The following is a 16,011-nucleotide window of genomic DNA, read 5'->3' as shown; positions in this document are numbered from 1 at the left end:
TGAGCCCAGTGACGAGCTGATTTGTGGGTTCTCTTTAGTGCTGGGAGCAGGGCATCTGGGGAATGAAGTGCCCATTTAACTTCCAGCCATGTGCCTGCCTTCCCTCCATGGCCAAGACTTCGGTCAAGGGGAGACAGCAGCAACCTTAATTGATAAAGGAGAGGAAGTGTCATGCAGCCACCTAAGCTAGAGCCACAGGCACTCATCCCTCATCTTAGGGTCTTTTCAGACCAGTCCTTTCAGACCCAGGTTAGGGGAAATCAGCGGCCTTAGGCCTTCTCCCCAGTAGTGCTGCCCTGTTGACTTCTAGTTACCTACTCCCTGAGCCCCGCTACCAGGCCTGCTGCAGGAAAGATAAGGCTGAAGAGCTGGGCAAAGAATGCTTTAGAAGGGCCTTGAATTCTGAACTACGGAATTTAGATTCTTTCCCACAAAAAATACGGAGCCACCTAAAAATCAATATTCATTTTTAGAGTCTCTGCTAAAGGCCAGGCATTGTGTTTGACACTTTCTATACATTTTCTCATTTAATCTTCATTACGGCCATGTGAGGTTGTTATAATCATTATCTCCATTCTTACAGGTGATAAAACAAGCCCCAGATAAGGGAGAAAAACCAGGATAAAAACAGTGGTTTCTGTGATTCCTAATCTCACACTCACTTTCTTGTGGCCAGCAGTCTGTTGAACTTCTGAGGGCCGAGAAGGTCTGAACTGGATGCTGGGCAGAGAGGGCTGGTAGAAAATTATTTTCCTTGTCTCATTAGGTGTGGAGTCACCACAGTTGCAGCCTTAAACCTATCTCACAGGGAAATTACTTGGGAACCATAAAAGCTAATGGCAATCCAGTGCTCATTACAACACTATTCACAATAGCCACAAGGTGGAAACAACCCAAGTGTCCATCAACTGATGACTGGATAAACAAAATGTGGTATATAAACAAAATGGAATATCAATCTTCCATAAAGAGATAAGTGAACCTTGAAAATATTATGCTAAGTAAAATGTCAGACACAAAAGGACAAAGATTGTATGATCCCACTTACGTGGAATATCTAGACTACACAAATGTACAGAGATAGAAGTTTACTAGTGGCTACCAGGGGCTTAAGGGGAAAAGGGGAATGGGAAGTTATTGCTTAAGGGATACTGTGTTTCTGTTTGGGGTGGTGAAAAACTTTTGAAGATGCATAGTGGTGATGGTGAACATGGTGAATGTAATTAATGTCACTGAACTGTACACTTAAAATGGTTAAAATACCAAATTTTTTGTTACATATATTTTACCATAATAAAATAAAAAACGCATTTTCTAGGATCCTTAGAAATATTTATTGGAGGCTGCCCACATGGGCACGAGGGGCTCTGGACTTTCAAGGAGGGGGCTGAAGCTAGGAACAGAAGGAGACAAGGCAAGGAGGGCCTTAGAGGTCATTCCAAAGGCCAGAAATACTCAGTCCTATCCAAGGGATTCTGGCCTTAAAGTCTTTGAGTTTCTCTTTCCCAGGCCCCTCAGCCCCTCTAATTGTCTCCTGCTTCTCCCAGACCTTGAGAAAATCCAGTCAGGCTGTTTTCCCCAACCACTCCCAAAGGGACCTTCCCTGTCATGGCCAGCTCTGTACAGATCACACCCTTGCTTCAAAGTCACCTCTGCAAATCTCAGCTTCTTTACTTGTAAAATGGGAATAGTAATATCCACCCAGCGGTGCCAATGGCCTTTCTCTGGAGGATGAGACATGGTCAGTGAGATTGCCTGGAGAAGCCCTGGGCTACCAGGTGGCCTCAGGACAGCAAGCCTGTGTCCTCTGTCTGAGACAGCATCTGTGGCTGTGCTGCATGACCTGGCCACCATGGAAGAGAGGCCTGAATTTGTGGCTGCTTTTTTCAGACAGCTGCCCTAGGCCTTCGTAGTTCTGGTCCAACCCATGCCCCTCAAGAAGACTTAGTCTCGTAAGGTTCAAAGCACCCCTCCAACTAAGTCTTTTGTTCTCTCTGGAATCTTTTTTGTTCCCTCCAGTCATGATGAATCAATTGCAAGTCCCTAAACATGCTATTTTCTCTTACTTCTGGGACTTTGACACGTTGCCTACAGGCAAAAGCTCTCTTCTAGTCTGACTCACCCTGCTAATTCCTATTCAACCTTTGGGTTCAGAGCTCAGCTTACATACCTCTTCCTTCAGGAAGCCTTCCTGAACCCCAGACTGGGTAGGTGCTCCTCCTGTGTGCTCCCCAGATCCATGTGGACTGGCATTTGGGATGTCTTGGGGGTGTAAACAGAAGATGAGCAGGAGAGGTAGAGGGTCATGGCCTCCTGTACATATCCCACACCTGTGGCAAGAGAGGGAGTTGGGAGCCGGGGGAGGCATGGGCTGGGCTGGGCTGTACCACTGTGGTGGCCACCTGGACTTTTCCTGAGCTCAGCCTCTCCTGGGAAGGGCCCAGGTGTGGGGCTTTGTGATCCTGGCCCCAAGGGTGGCTCTACTTACCTGGTAGATGGGAGCCAGAGACAGCATCTTGTCCCTGGAGGATCTCAGCCACCAGCTGGCAGGGCTCAACACAGCACTGTCAACCTCAAACTCTTTCCTGCCAAGAGGGGGCAGGGCAGGAAGGGAGAGAGGGAAGTCTGTGCCAAGACAGGGCAGATCTAAGTCTAGGACTTAGCTCTGTATATGTTCATGTCACTAAACAGTGTGTACAACTGCATGTGGCCTATGTTAACATGTATGTGTGTGAGTTGGCTGGTATCTGACTGTGCATGTATGTGTAGCTTCGTGTTTCTGTGCACAACTATACCATCTGTGGTGGTCCCTGTGTATATGTGTACCTATCGGTATTCTTGAAGTGTCAGCATATGTAAATTCATGTGTATATGATGTAGGCAATTGTGTTTTAACAAATAGTCTAAATAGTCTAATGATTATGTACTTTGGCCTTGTGCTTTCTTGCACTGGGAGTTGAAATTCCAGTTCAACCACTTCCTAGCTCTGTGACCTCAGGCAAGTCACTTCACTTCTCTGAGTCTTATTTTTCTCATTAAAATGGGGATAAAAATTATAATTTCCATCTTGATTGGTTTTTGCAAAGGCATTAGGTAAAACAATGTATGTCGTTCGTAGCAATGTAGCACAGTACCTGGTTGACAATTACAGTTACGTGTGTTCATGGCTATGTGGCAGCCTATGGGTTTTTGTGTCTATTTAAGCATGTGTTTATGTGACAGTCTGGGGCTAAGTGTGTAACTTTGTGTGTTTATGTGTAAGCCTGTGTGTTAGCATGAGTATGTCTATATTTTAGCTTTGAGCTTTGAGCTCAGGTGCCAGAGTGACCACAAGAATGAGATTTTAAGTTCCTAATGCTCTTTCAACCTTCTCAATCCTTGACCTTTAGTCTTTGAAAAGAGATGATTGTTTTTTCCAAAAATCAAGTTTTGAGTAGTCTAGAGCCCAGACACACATACACCAAACCTCTCATACCCAGGTAACATGTATGTGGTACCCATGTGTACACACATACACACGTTAGCATCCATGATTGTCCATGGCTCACCTGTGTATCCACAGCCATCAGCCCAGGAGCCAACACAGATGGGGACAAATTCATACCTCTTGACTCAGTGTCTCCATCTCAGAAGGGGCTGGAAATCTCTGCAAGCTAAAAGCATCCTGAGCCTGACAACTAGAGAGGGCCTGGCCCTGAATTCTGCCTCCAACTTGGAGGCCAAAGAGGAGGAGGCTACGGCATGTATCTTAGAGCAAAGAGCTTGGGCTTGGAGTCAGATGGACATTGGTTCAATTCTTTCTCCTCCATTGGTCCATCAGACCAAGGAGGACTACACTTTCTCTGAGCCCCTTGCCTGGGCCTGCCTCCCATCACAGTGCTGTAGATAGAGGAGACTCAACTCAAGTCATACCTTCAAGGAGCTCCAGATCCCAACCAGGCCTCCCCAGCAGGGTGTGACTTGGCTCAGGGAATTGTGGGGCATGACTGGGGAGGGAGGTAAATCAGCCTGGGGACTCAGGGAAGGAAGAGTCTGGCCTAGAAGAGGAAGCAGGCGAGCTCTGCTACTCCAAATATGGGCCAGAGAGATGAATAATGAAATCAACAGCAAGTGCTTAGCAATTTCACAAAGCAATTTTATGTATGTTCAATCTAATAATTTTTACAAATGGAGCTTATATTTGTATTTTTTTTTTTTGAAAATCAGATTTATTAGGGTATAAATTCCTTGCAGTAAAATTTACACTTTTTGAGTACAATTCTATGAATTTTGACAAACACATATGGTCATGTAGCTACCACCACAATCAACATATGGAACGCTTCCATCGTTCTCAAAAGTTCCATCATGCTCCTTTGCCATCAGTTCCCAGCCCCCAGAAACTACTGATCTGCTTTCTGTTCCTATAGTTTTGGTTTTTCCAGAATGTCATTTAAATGGAATGATACAGATTGCAGTCTTTTGAAGCTGGCTTCTTTCACTCAGCACAATGCATGTGAGATTCATCCATGCTGTCATGTGTATCAGCTGCTCTGTACTTTGTATCGCTGAGTAGTAGCCCATGGTATGGATGTACCGCAGTTTGTTTCTCCATTCACCACTGAAGGACATTTGAGTTGATTCTAGTTTTTGGTAGTTATGAATAAAATCACCATAAACATTCACATAGATTTTTGTGTGGACATATGATTTCATTTATTTGGGGTGGGATTGCTGGGACTGTTGGCAAGTGAATGTTTAACTGTAAGAAATGGCTAAACTGTTTACGGAGGTGGTAATACCTCTCTCTTTATTTAATTTTTTTTTTCTTGTAGCTCATTTTTATTTTATTTTACAAAAGCATTGGACCACGATGGATTGGAAGGGGGAAAAAAAAGCCAGCCGGTCCTACCCCATAGATAGCTTGGGAAGAGTCAGCAGATGAAGCATTGGGAGCAAAGCCTCCTGGCAGAGAGAACAGCTTGTGCAAAGGCCCGGAGCAAGGAGGGGGCGTTATGCACCCAGAGAACTGCAGTGGAAACTTTCAGCTCAAATGGAGTGTGGGAGGGTGGAAGGGAGGTGTTCGGTGAGCTGTGAGGCTGGGAAATGGGGCAGGGGCTAGACAGTACAAGCTGTTGGAGGCTGAGTTGAGACTTTATCTGGAGGGTGGATGTAGGACCATTGAAGGATCTTAAGCTGGAGAGGAAAATGATTTGATTTACATTTCAAAAATGCCTCTCTGGTTGGGAGTGGCAGCTCCCTGGAGGCAGGGAGGCTCTTGCAGGCATCCAGGCCAGAGATGGGACACCTGGATTAGGGTGGTGGCAGTAGCGGGGCTCAGAAGGTAAAATGGACAGGCTTTGGGGGTGGGCTAGATATGGGTGGAGAGTAAAGCTTGGAATGAGGTGAGGGGGTCCAGCTTCCCTCGCTTGGACTGGGTGCCCCTTTAGGGGAGGCAATGGGATGGAGAGGAGCCTATGGTGGTGGGAGTCAGGCAGAGAGAGGAGACCTCCCAGCTCAGAGGCTGCAGGGCCTGCCTTCAGAAGTGCCTCCCCTGCCCAATCGGACCAGATTTAGCTGTCATTCAGGCAGGCCAGGCCTCAGAAAGGTCCCCAAAGAGCTGCTGATTTGTGCAGGCCTGGCCGACCCATTGTCCTGCTAGGATTCGGTCTTTGCCAAGAGTAACAAAGAGCTCAGCGAAGAGCTGGCTCTGGGCTTGGGGCGGGGGGAGGGGAGGAAGGAGGAAGAGGGGGAGGGGCTTATGTCTGGCCCAGGCCCAGCTGGGGACGTTGCTTTAAGCCTTCCTCTTGTGTGGGTCTGTAGATGTTTGCGCTCACGTGCTTGTGGCTCTAAACTGTGTGGAGGCGCTGGAGTGTGCACTGAGCATCTCTCTCTGCATGCAACTGAGCCCGCTGTGTGCACATTTGAGCGTGAGCCCATCTTGATACATGCATGATGTTGGATAGTCTCTCTCTGCCCTTCACTTCCCCTCTCTGCCCTCCTCTACACCCCAAGGAGGCTTACCCTGTGGACCACATCAACCACCGACTTCTAGTTGAATTGGCTAATGGGAGGCCTGGGCAGGAGATCCTAGGACAGGGGATGGGACATGGGACAGGTTGGGACAGGTTGGGACAGGTTGGGACAGGTTGGCCCCCTCCCCATCAGGCAGTGAATCAGCTGGGTTTCCCTCCATCTGCCACAATCTCTGTAGGGCCAACAGCTACAGTTCTTACTGATTTCCATAGTTGCTTGCTCCCCTTGACCACTCGTTCCAGGGCTTCTAACGGCTCCCTGCTATTGCTAGCCCCTTGGCTCTTCATCATTGCTTCTTGGTTTCCTTTAACCCCACCCTCACCTTTGTAAATGCTCCCTTTATTAAATTCTTCTCACCTCTTTTGAGTTTGCCAACTGCTTCCCTGCTGGATCCTGACTGAGACAACAGGTGTGCACATTTGTCTTTGTGTGCCTACGTGCATACCTGTGTCTCTTGGTGGGGCAGTACCTGGATGAACCTGCGTGCACATCAGTGTGTATTTGTGTACATGTGTGCTTGTGCCTTGTACATATGGGCATCCTTATATGTGCACATGTGACCATTTATGAATGTGGACACAAATGCATGTATGTTTCTGCCTGTTCATAGGTGTACATTTCAGCTGTGTTTGGTGTGTCTGTGTGCGTGTCTTTTGGGGTGGGATCTGTCAGGCAGGGATGATGGTGTGTGGCTACAAGTACGTGCGCTGGCAAAGCCAGAATCAGGGAGGAGTCCTGATAGTTGCAGGCACAGGCTTCTGTGGGCTTCCAGGCAGCCATGTATCCCACAGAAGCTCCTCCCAGGCTCCCCCTTGGGGCCTCTTAAGAAGCTTTACCTCTCCAAAGAGACCTTCTCCCAGGAGCTCAGCTTGTTTTGTTCAAAAAACATCACTGAGGGGCCTTCGCTGCCTCCAGTATTACCCTCTGGGATGCCCTGTCTGTGCCAGGCTGGGCAAAGGTGACCTCTGGCTGCAGTCTCAAAGCCTCAAGTCCCTTGGTAGCATCATACAACGTTCAGAGAGCAAGACCTACCCTTACTGATAGGTTTAACATCTTTACTCCATAAAAGGCTCATGCAAACAAGACATGAAACCCAGAAGTTGTATAGAAAATGATGGGCAGATTCGACTCTATACAAGTAAAAGAATTCTGTGCAGTGAAAGGAATCAAACAAATGTAAAAGACAAGCCAATTGGCTGGAAATAAATGCCTATATTGTCAACAAAGAATAACACCTATCGCATACAAAGAGTCTCGCTAACAAATAAGAAAATAAAAATGCAGGCATTTCAAAAAGAAATATCATCAGTGGCCAATAAATAGAGAAACTTAAACTCATTATTATACTAACCTAAATAGATTTATGAATCTAAACAAATTGATAATATGCAATGATTGAGAAGATGTGGGGGAAATGAACACACTCATATGCTGTTGGTGGAAATAGAAATTGATATCACTTGGGAGGGGGGTAATTTAGCAATGTCTATTAAAATATAAAGTATGCATACTCTACCCCCCTTGTAATTCCACTTGTAAAGATTTGTCCTACAAGATTACTAGTACATGCGTGCAGAGATATATTTGCAAGGTTATTCCCCAGAGCATTGTCAGTGATACAAAGAATTTTAGAAACAACTTAAATGTCCTTCAAAAGAAATATGATTGAATAAACTGTGCTATATGTATACTCTGGAATACTGTGGTGCTATTAAAAATGAGTGAAGTAGATCTATACTGCTGACATAGAAAGATATCCACAATATGTTTGCCAACTTAAAAAGCAAAATTCTAAACAATATGTATTAGCTAATTCCACTTTTGTTTCTGAAAAAATTTTCTGTGTATAATGTTTTGAAAGTTATTTATGTGTTTTCCTTTTTTATTTGAATACATGATCTTTGCATTAGTTGGCCGGGACGTTTATCTCCCTAGGGAGGGGGAGGGGAAGGGGAGGGGGAGGGGGGAGGTTAGCAAGGTTACGGAAGAAATAAAAATAGAAAAAAAATAGAAGCCCTGGCAAATTCAGCTGCTGCCATTCAAAAATAGGAATTTGCAGCCAGATGATAGTCTAGTTCCTTTAGCTCCTATTTATCAATGAAATTTTTAGCCACGTGGTTAGAGTTGGGAGGAAGGATGTGTCATTGGGGAAAGCCCGCCCCAAAGACGGAGATGGGGAGAGAAAGGCAGGAAAGGCAGCAAGACCATGAGACACGAGGGCCCAATTTCAAGAGTGTTAGAAAGGAATCTTATCACTATGCGCAGACAGGCTCTGACCTCTATTCCCCGTTTTCTCCTCAGGAAGAGAATGTCTGAGGATGCTACCACAAAACCTGTTTTCCAGCGTAAAAAGCAAAACCTGGACTGTGGGAGTCACCCTTCAATATAACCCCAATGATCCTCACCTCTTTGGGTCCTCATTGGGAGATAATTCTCCATGGATTCCTCACATTTCTGCAGGATTTGTGAGCCAGGCACTGACTGCCCTTTGTTCTGGGCTATCTTTTCAAGGATATTTGTATAGCAAACAGCCTCGGAAGACAGAGATAGTATCTCTCTAGAGTAAATGGCAGGCGTGCTTACTGCCCATTATAAAAGATTTAGTTTCCCTAAACTCAGGGCTCCTCTCCTATAACACAATCCACTGTGTGCGCAGATGATATCTGGCTCTCTTCGTATTTCCCTGTGGGAACTGGGGCTCAGGGAACTGGCGCAAAATACTGATGTGTTTTGGTGAATGATAATAAACTGTCCCTCATCTCTGACCAGTAATCTTGTGTCTTCTACTAGCATCTATGAAGTTGTGGCAGGCTAACTGGTTAACTTCCAAGTAGGGCAAAATCTTGGCAGTTCTTTCCTACACTGAATCAGGACTGACCGTGTGGCCAATCGAATATGGCAGAAGACATGCTATGTGACTTCAGGCCTAAGTTTTAAAAGACAATATAATTTCTGCTTGACTGTCTTGGGATGCTCAGTCTTGAATCCCAGTCAACACGCTGTGAGGAAGTCCAAGTTGACCTGCGGAGAGGTCCACATAGAGAAGATCTGACAACCAGCACCAGCTTGCCAGAAATCTGAGTGAGCCAGCTTGGAAGTGGACTATCACTCCTGTCAGACCTGCAGGCAGTTGCAGTCCTGGCTTACATTTTATAGCAATCTCAGGGGTACCTCAGCCAGAACTGCCCGGCTAAGCCACTCCCAGATTCCTAACTCAGAGAAATTTTGAGAGATAATAAATGATTATTGTTGTTGCAAGCCACTACATTTTGGAACGATTTGTTATGCAGCCTAGAAAATAAATACAGGGAGCACAGCCCTCCTCCCCTTAATGGCAGTGTCATCCAGTGGGCAGAGGCTCTGGACTTTCCTGAGCTGCTCTTCACTCCCATGTGGTATAGAAGCTGAGATGAAAGTCGGCAGACCTGCCACAGGGTCACTTAGGAGCAGAGAGAAGCTGGCCATGGACTACTGGTTCATGGGCTGGATGGAGGATGGGAGAGGCTCCTGGAATAGCCTGGAAATTACAGCAGCCTCAGACTTTTAGCCTGAAAACCTGTAGGGCACCCAACAAGTGGTTGGAAGGGACAGACCCCCGAAGCCACAGAAAGCAGATGGTGGCACTGAGTCCTAAGATCCCAACTTCTCCTCCCCTTCCGCAAGGCGACCTAAGCCACACTGTCCCCCATCCTTTCTCCATACATTCAGGTACAACCATTGGGAAAGCAGCAGGACAAGGAAAGCGTCTGATCAACGGCTATAGAGCTCAGGAAGAGGGTAAAATAAACATTTTTCCACATTTCGAAGTTGTGGTGTGAGTTAATATTTGTGACCTTGTGAGATACACACACATTCAGAGAATCACAAATCCATGTGTAAATAGATTGAAAAATGTTTGGGAGGATCCTACTCAACTGTAAACAGTAGTTATCGCTGAGGAAAGGAATGGGACTGGGAGGGGCGGACTGATTGTGTGTGCAAGGGGGATTTTTTTTTTTTTACTCTTTGCCTGTTTAACTTCTTTTTTAACTAAGAGTGTATGTACATAGAATATATAACATATGCATATATACATATATGTATACTTGTGTGTGTGTGTGTGCGCACATGTGTGGAGCCCTGGTGGAGCTCGGCTGCTAACCCAAAGGTCGACAGTTCACATCCACCAGCTGCTCCTTGCAAACCCTATGGGGCAGTTCTACTCTGTCCTATAGGGCTGCTATGAGTCAGAAGTGACTCGACAGCAACAGGTTTATATATATATATATATATATATATATATATATATATATATATATATATATATATACATATATATTAAAAAAAAAAAAACATTGCTGTCGAGTTGATGCCGACTCATAGCAACCCTGTTGGACAGAGTAGGACTGCCCCATAGTGTTACCCAAGGAGCACCCAATGAATTCAAACTGCTGAACTTTTGGTTCGCTCCTAACCACTATGCCACCGGGGTTTCCATATATGTGTATATGTGTCTCTATGTATATGAAAACTACCCTCAGGTTAGTTAGATCTGGATTTGAATTCTGGCTCCACTATAGCAGTTGTGTGACTAGAGGCGATTTAATAAACCACTTTGAGCCTTGGTTTCTCAACCTATAAAATGGGGGATGCTCAAAGTACTTCCTTCCTAGGTTTGTGGTAAATACCCAGTGAGATAATCCATGTAAAGCACTCAGCACAGCACCTGACGTGAAGCCAGTGTTAACTTCTGAATAGGGCAAGTTCTATCATTAGCATGTACTTTTGCTTAAATATTCTGCAAAATTAAAAAAATCAAAACAATGGTACAATAATTATCCGTGATCATACCATCTAGATTAACAACAAATAACTTTTTGTCACATTGGTTTTAATTCATTCTTAAATGATACAAGTAGTAGACGCGTAGCAACGACTGTGAGGATGGTGCAGGTCCAGGTAACATTTTGGTTCTGTTATACGTAAGGTCTCTGTGAGTCAGAACCTAACCACAACAACAAAATACACGCATATGTTCTTCCTTTTAAGAAAGAACCCAAACATTACAGACACAGCTGAGTGCTTCCTGACCACTCCCCCAAGTCCCACCCTGCCTCCTTTCCCCTGGACCAGCAGGAACGAGGAGTGTTGACTTCTCATCGTTTTTTTTCCTGACTGCTGCTACCCATGCTGGGCAGGAAGGGCCCTATCTATCAAAGCCTGAGAGTCAGACACACTACGGATGGTGCAGACGCAGAGAGACGCCCAGATAGCCAGGCAGCAGGTGAGCAGAAGGTAAACTGAAGCTAGGAGACAAGAGAAACTCTAAGAAGGGGGGTTCCATTAGCTTCCCAGAGAGAAAGGAGAGGAGAAAGAAGAGTAGAAAGCCATGTTAGGCTCGTGACGGGCTACAGGAGCGGCTACAGCTTTCTGACATTTGATTAGTCACGGTCACCTGCGCACAGTCACATGGCCACATGTGATATCACCTGTACGGTCAGCCCCACCACCCTCGTGTCACCTGTGCAGTGTCACCTGCACAGAGTGAGTCTCACTATGAGCAGTCAGCACTCACTCTTGGTGTCACCTGCACAGTCAGGGCTGCAGTCTCTACAGTATTACCTGTACAGACACACAGTCACCCTCAACCTCACCTATTCACAGCCAGTCCTACCACACAGTGTGACCCAGTCACTTATGTCCCCTTCACCCAGTGTCACCTGCTCAGTCACACACTATCCCAGAGTCACCTGCTGACAACCAGCCCCACATGTCCATTCACAGTCCACATCCCACCAGTCGTCACTGGGTGGGATATGACATCATACACAATGTCACATGACACGTGCAGAACCCCTTACCCTGCCCACAGACCTCACTCCACACTGTGCTGCTTCAGTCCAGCCTGGGGCCCGGATTGTTCTGCTCGGAGGCCTGGGCCTGGAACCTGCCTCTGCCAGTAGGGCCACCATTCAGGGGCATCGTTGGCTTCATCTCAGTGAGCTGAGGAGGCCGGGCCACGCTGCCGGAAGCAGAGCAAACCCAAAGAAAAGGCTTTGTTCTTTGTGGGCAGGTCATTAAGGGGAGCTGGAGCCCCTCTGCCAGCACCTCCCCTCCAACAAAGGAACAAAACAGCAGCTATTTTTAGATTTGTGTCAAACTGCTCTCTCAGACCTGGGGGTGGGGAGTCCTGTGAGAGAGGCATTTGTGAGGGCTCTAATGAGCAGCAGCAGTGCAGGCCCCAGCTCCAGCAAGCACATCAGCTACCCCTCTCCAGACAGCTGGCCCCATCTCCGCTGGGGGAGGAGCGAGGCTTGGGTGTTCCTGAGACAAAGAGAAGGCCAAGACAATGAGAACAATACCCTGATTCCGGGATGCCTGCTTCCTGGGGAGCATTGCCCACTCTTTGGAAGGGGGTCCCACTGAGCACAGGTCACAGCCCCCAGGACAACCAACACCTTGTTTAGCCCACCAAGTAAGGCATGGGATCCATTTTCCAGAGGAAGGTTGTAGTTAGGTGCCCTCTAGTTGGTTCCGACTCATAGCAACCCTATGTACAACAGAACGAAACACTGCCCCGTTCTGTGCCATCCTCACAATGGTTGTTATGCTTGAGCTCATTGTCAGTCGATCTCATTGAGGGTCTTCCTCTTTTTCGCTGACCCTCCACTTAACCAGGCACGATGTCCTTCTCCAGGGACTGGTCCCTCCTGATAACATGTCCCAAGTACGTCAGATGAAGTCTCACCATCCTCACTTCTAAGGAGCGTTCTGGCTGTACTTCTTCCAAGACAGATTTGTTCATTCTTCTGGCAGTCCAGGGTATGTTCAATATTCGTTACCAACACCACAAATCAAATGCATCAATTCTTCTTCAGTCTTCCTTATTCATTGTCCAGCTTTCACACGCGTATAAGGCGATTGAAAGCACCATGGCTTAAGCCAGGCACACCTTAGCCCTTAAAGTGACATCTTTGCTTTTTAACACTTTAAGGGGTTAAAATAATCTTTAAGGGTCTTTTGCAACAGATTTACCCAATGCAATGTGACTTTTGATTTCTTGACTGCGGCTTCCATGAATATTGATTGTGAATCCAAGTAAAATGAAATCCTTCACAACTTCAATCTTTTCTCCATTTACCATGATGTTGCTTATTGGTCCAGTTGTGAGGATTTTTGTCTTATGTTAAGGTGTAATCCATGCTGAAGACTGTAGTCATTGATCTTCATCAGTAAGTGCTTCAAGTCCTCTTCACTTTCAGCAAACAAAGTTGCATCACCTGTATACTGCAGGTTGTTAATGAGTCTTCCTCCAACCCTGATGCTGCATTCATCTTCATATAGTCCAACTTCTTGGCGTATTTGCTAAGCATACAGCTTGAATAAGTATGGTGAAAGAATACAACACTGAGGCACACCTTTCCTGACTTTAAACTACTTTAATCCCCTTGTTCTGTTCGAATAATTGCCTTTTGGTTTATGTACAGGTTCTGCATGAGCACAATTAAGTGTTCTGGAACTCCCATTCTTAGAAATGTTATCCATAATTTGTTATGATCCGCACAGGCGAATGCCTTTGCATAGTCAGTAAAACACAGGTAAGCATCCTTCTGGTATTCTCTGCTTTCAGCCAGGATCCATCTGACATCAGCAATGATATCCCTCGTTCCATCTCTTCTGAATCTGGCTTGAATTTCTGGTGGTTCCCTATCGATGTACTGCTGCAACTGTTTTTGAATTATCTTTAGCATAATTTTACTTGCATGTGATATTAATGACATTGTTCAATAATTTCTGCATTCCATTGGATCACCTTCCTTTGGAATAGGCATGTATATGGATCTCTTCCAGTTGGTTGTCCAAGAAGCTGTCTTCCAAATTTCTTGGTATAAATAAGTGAGCGCTTCCAGTGTTGCACTCATTTGTTGAAACATCTCAATTGGTATTCTGTCAATTCCTGGAGCCTTGTTTTTCACCAACGCTTTCAGTGCAGCTTGGACTTCTTCCTTCAGTACCATTGGTTTTTGATCATATGCTACCTCCTGAAATGGTTGAACGTTGACCAATTCTTTCTGGTATAGTGACTCTGTGTAGAGGAGGATACGGAGAAGGATACCTCGAGTGAGTGAGGGCTCATTCTATTCCATGAATTCATCCTATTCCACGAGCTTCATGTAGATGGGCAACTTTGGAGTCACCCAGACTTAAGTTTGAATCCCAGATCTGCCTTTTACAGCTGTAAAATGAAGACAATAATTCACACCTCCCAGGGTTGTGAGGATACCAGGGGATAAGAACTAGGCACATAGTAGGTCCTCGACCAGCCCAAGAGCCTTGAACTGTGAGCTCTTCATGGAGCAAGGGCCTTGTCTTGTTCAATGTTGGATCCCAGAGCCCAACACATTGCCTGGCATATAGCAGATGTTCAATAAATATTTGTCAAAGACATTAATTCAGGCTTCTTACCAGCCTTCAGCCCTACAGGCTTGCCCCAACTTGAGTTATCTTTTTCCAGTCCGTGCTCCCCATTGTCCTCTGGGAAAGAAAATTTGGACTAAGCCAAGGAACGCTGGTGGCGCACTGGTTAAAGCATTTAGCTGCTAACTGAAAGTTCAGCAATTCGAACCCACCAGCTGCACCACAGGAGAAAAATGTGACGGTCTGCTTGCATAAAGATTACAGCCTTAGAAACCCTATGGGGCAGTTCTACTCTGTCCTATAGGGTCGCTATGAGTTGGAACTGACTGGCCGACAATGGGCTTGGTTTGTTTTGGTTAAGGCCAAAAGCCACTGGTCTGGAGCCACAGTCAGCCTTTCTGGGCTAGGAACCCTGTCCTGCAATGACAAGGCCTGGCCACCAGGGGGCACAGTCTCTTAAGGTTTCCACACCAGCTCAGGTCCTTCCCACCAGCAGTGGCCTGGAGAGGCTCTGCCCACCAGGTGGAGGTACCTCTCCACCCCTCAACCAGAGATCAACCAGGGGCAGTTCTCTTAAAACTGTAGAGGAGCAACATTTACTACCAAGTCCATTATCTTATGAAAGTTAGAAAGAGGTGCTTCTTTGGGTCTGATCTGATCCTCCTATGGTGATTTTAATACACTTTCCAGGGGCCAGTCCTTATAACTATGGTGACCCGCTGCTCTAGATTCCTTGTTTTGTCACTCTTCCCTACCCCCAGTCAGAGAAGCCCAGGCTGTCAGAGCCAGAAGGGTCTTCAAGTTGATCTGGTTCTCCCTCACCCCATTTTACAGATGGGAAAGCTGAGGTCCACATAACAGAAGCATTTTCTCAAAGATACACAGTGAGGAGGGGTCCGGGCCAAGGCCAAAATCTAATTCCTGTGCCATTTCACTCAAAGATTGTTTTGATATTGTTCTAGGAGAAGGAAAAAGAAGGCAAGAAGAAAATCTTTGTGAGATTCTTATTCTGTTCTAGCTTCTTGGTCTTACTCTTTACCTACATTATTCCGTTGAATCTAGCAACCCCTTGAAGAAGTTATTATCTCCATTTATGGGCAAGGAAAGTGAGGCTCAGTGAGGTCATCTGAAATTTCACAGCTAAGAAATAGTGTCAATATTTGTCCCCAAGACTGTCTGATTCCAAAATCTGCATTCTTTCTGTTGTATTACATGGAATCATATAAAATGGCCATTCCCGTAGGTCAAAATTCTTCAGATATTTTGTGTGGTTAAACATAATGCCATGTCAAAGAGACCCTCTTCTGAAGAAAAAAAAAAAAAAAAAGAAAGGAGGCATTAATTGGACTATTCTAGTGGCAACCGGGGTAGGGTATGGTTGGGTGGATTTCTCTGGGAGCAAAACATCCTGAGGTGATCTCTGTTGCTGGAGAGATTCTATCCCCAGCCTCAGAGATCAGATCAGGATCCTGGAGTGGTCAGATGTTCAATTTCAAGGACTCTTGACCACAGAAGGGCCATGAACCTTGGGTGGGACTACAGGGAAGGGTCTTGGGATGGGGGTATGGCTATGTTAAGAGGCCTCTTGGAAGAGATAAG

Source organism: Loxodonta africana, chromosome 9 (assembly GCF_030014295.1).
Source record: "Loxodonta africana isolate mLoxAfr1 chromosome 9, mLoxAfr1.hap2, whole genome shotgun sequence".
NCBI lineage: Eukaryota > Metazoa > Chordata > Mammalia > Proboscidea > Elephantidae > Loxodonta > Loxodonta africana.
The sequence above is the reverse complement of the archived record's forward strand: the minus strand, read 5'-3'. Positions refer to the sequence as shown.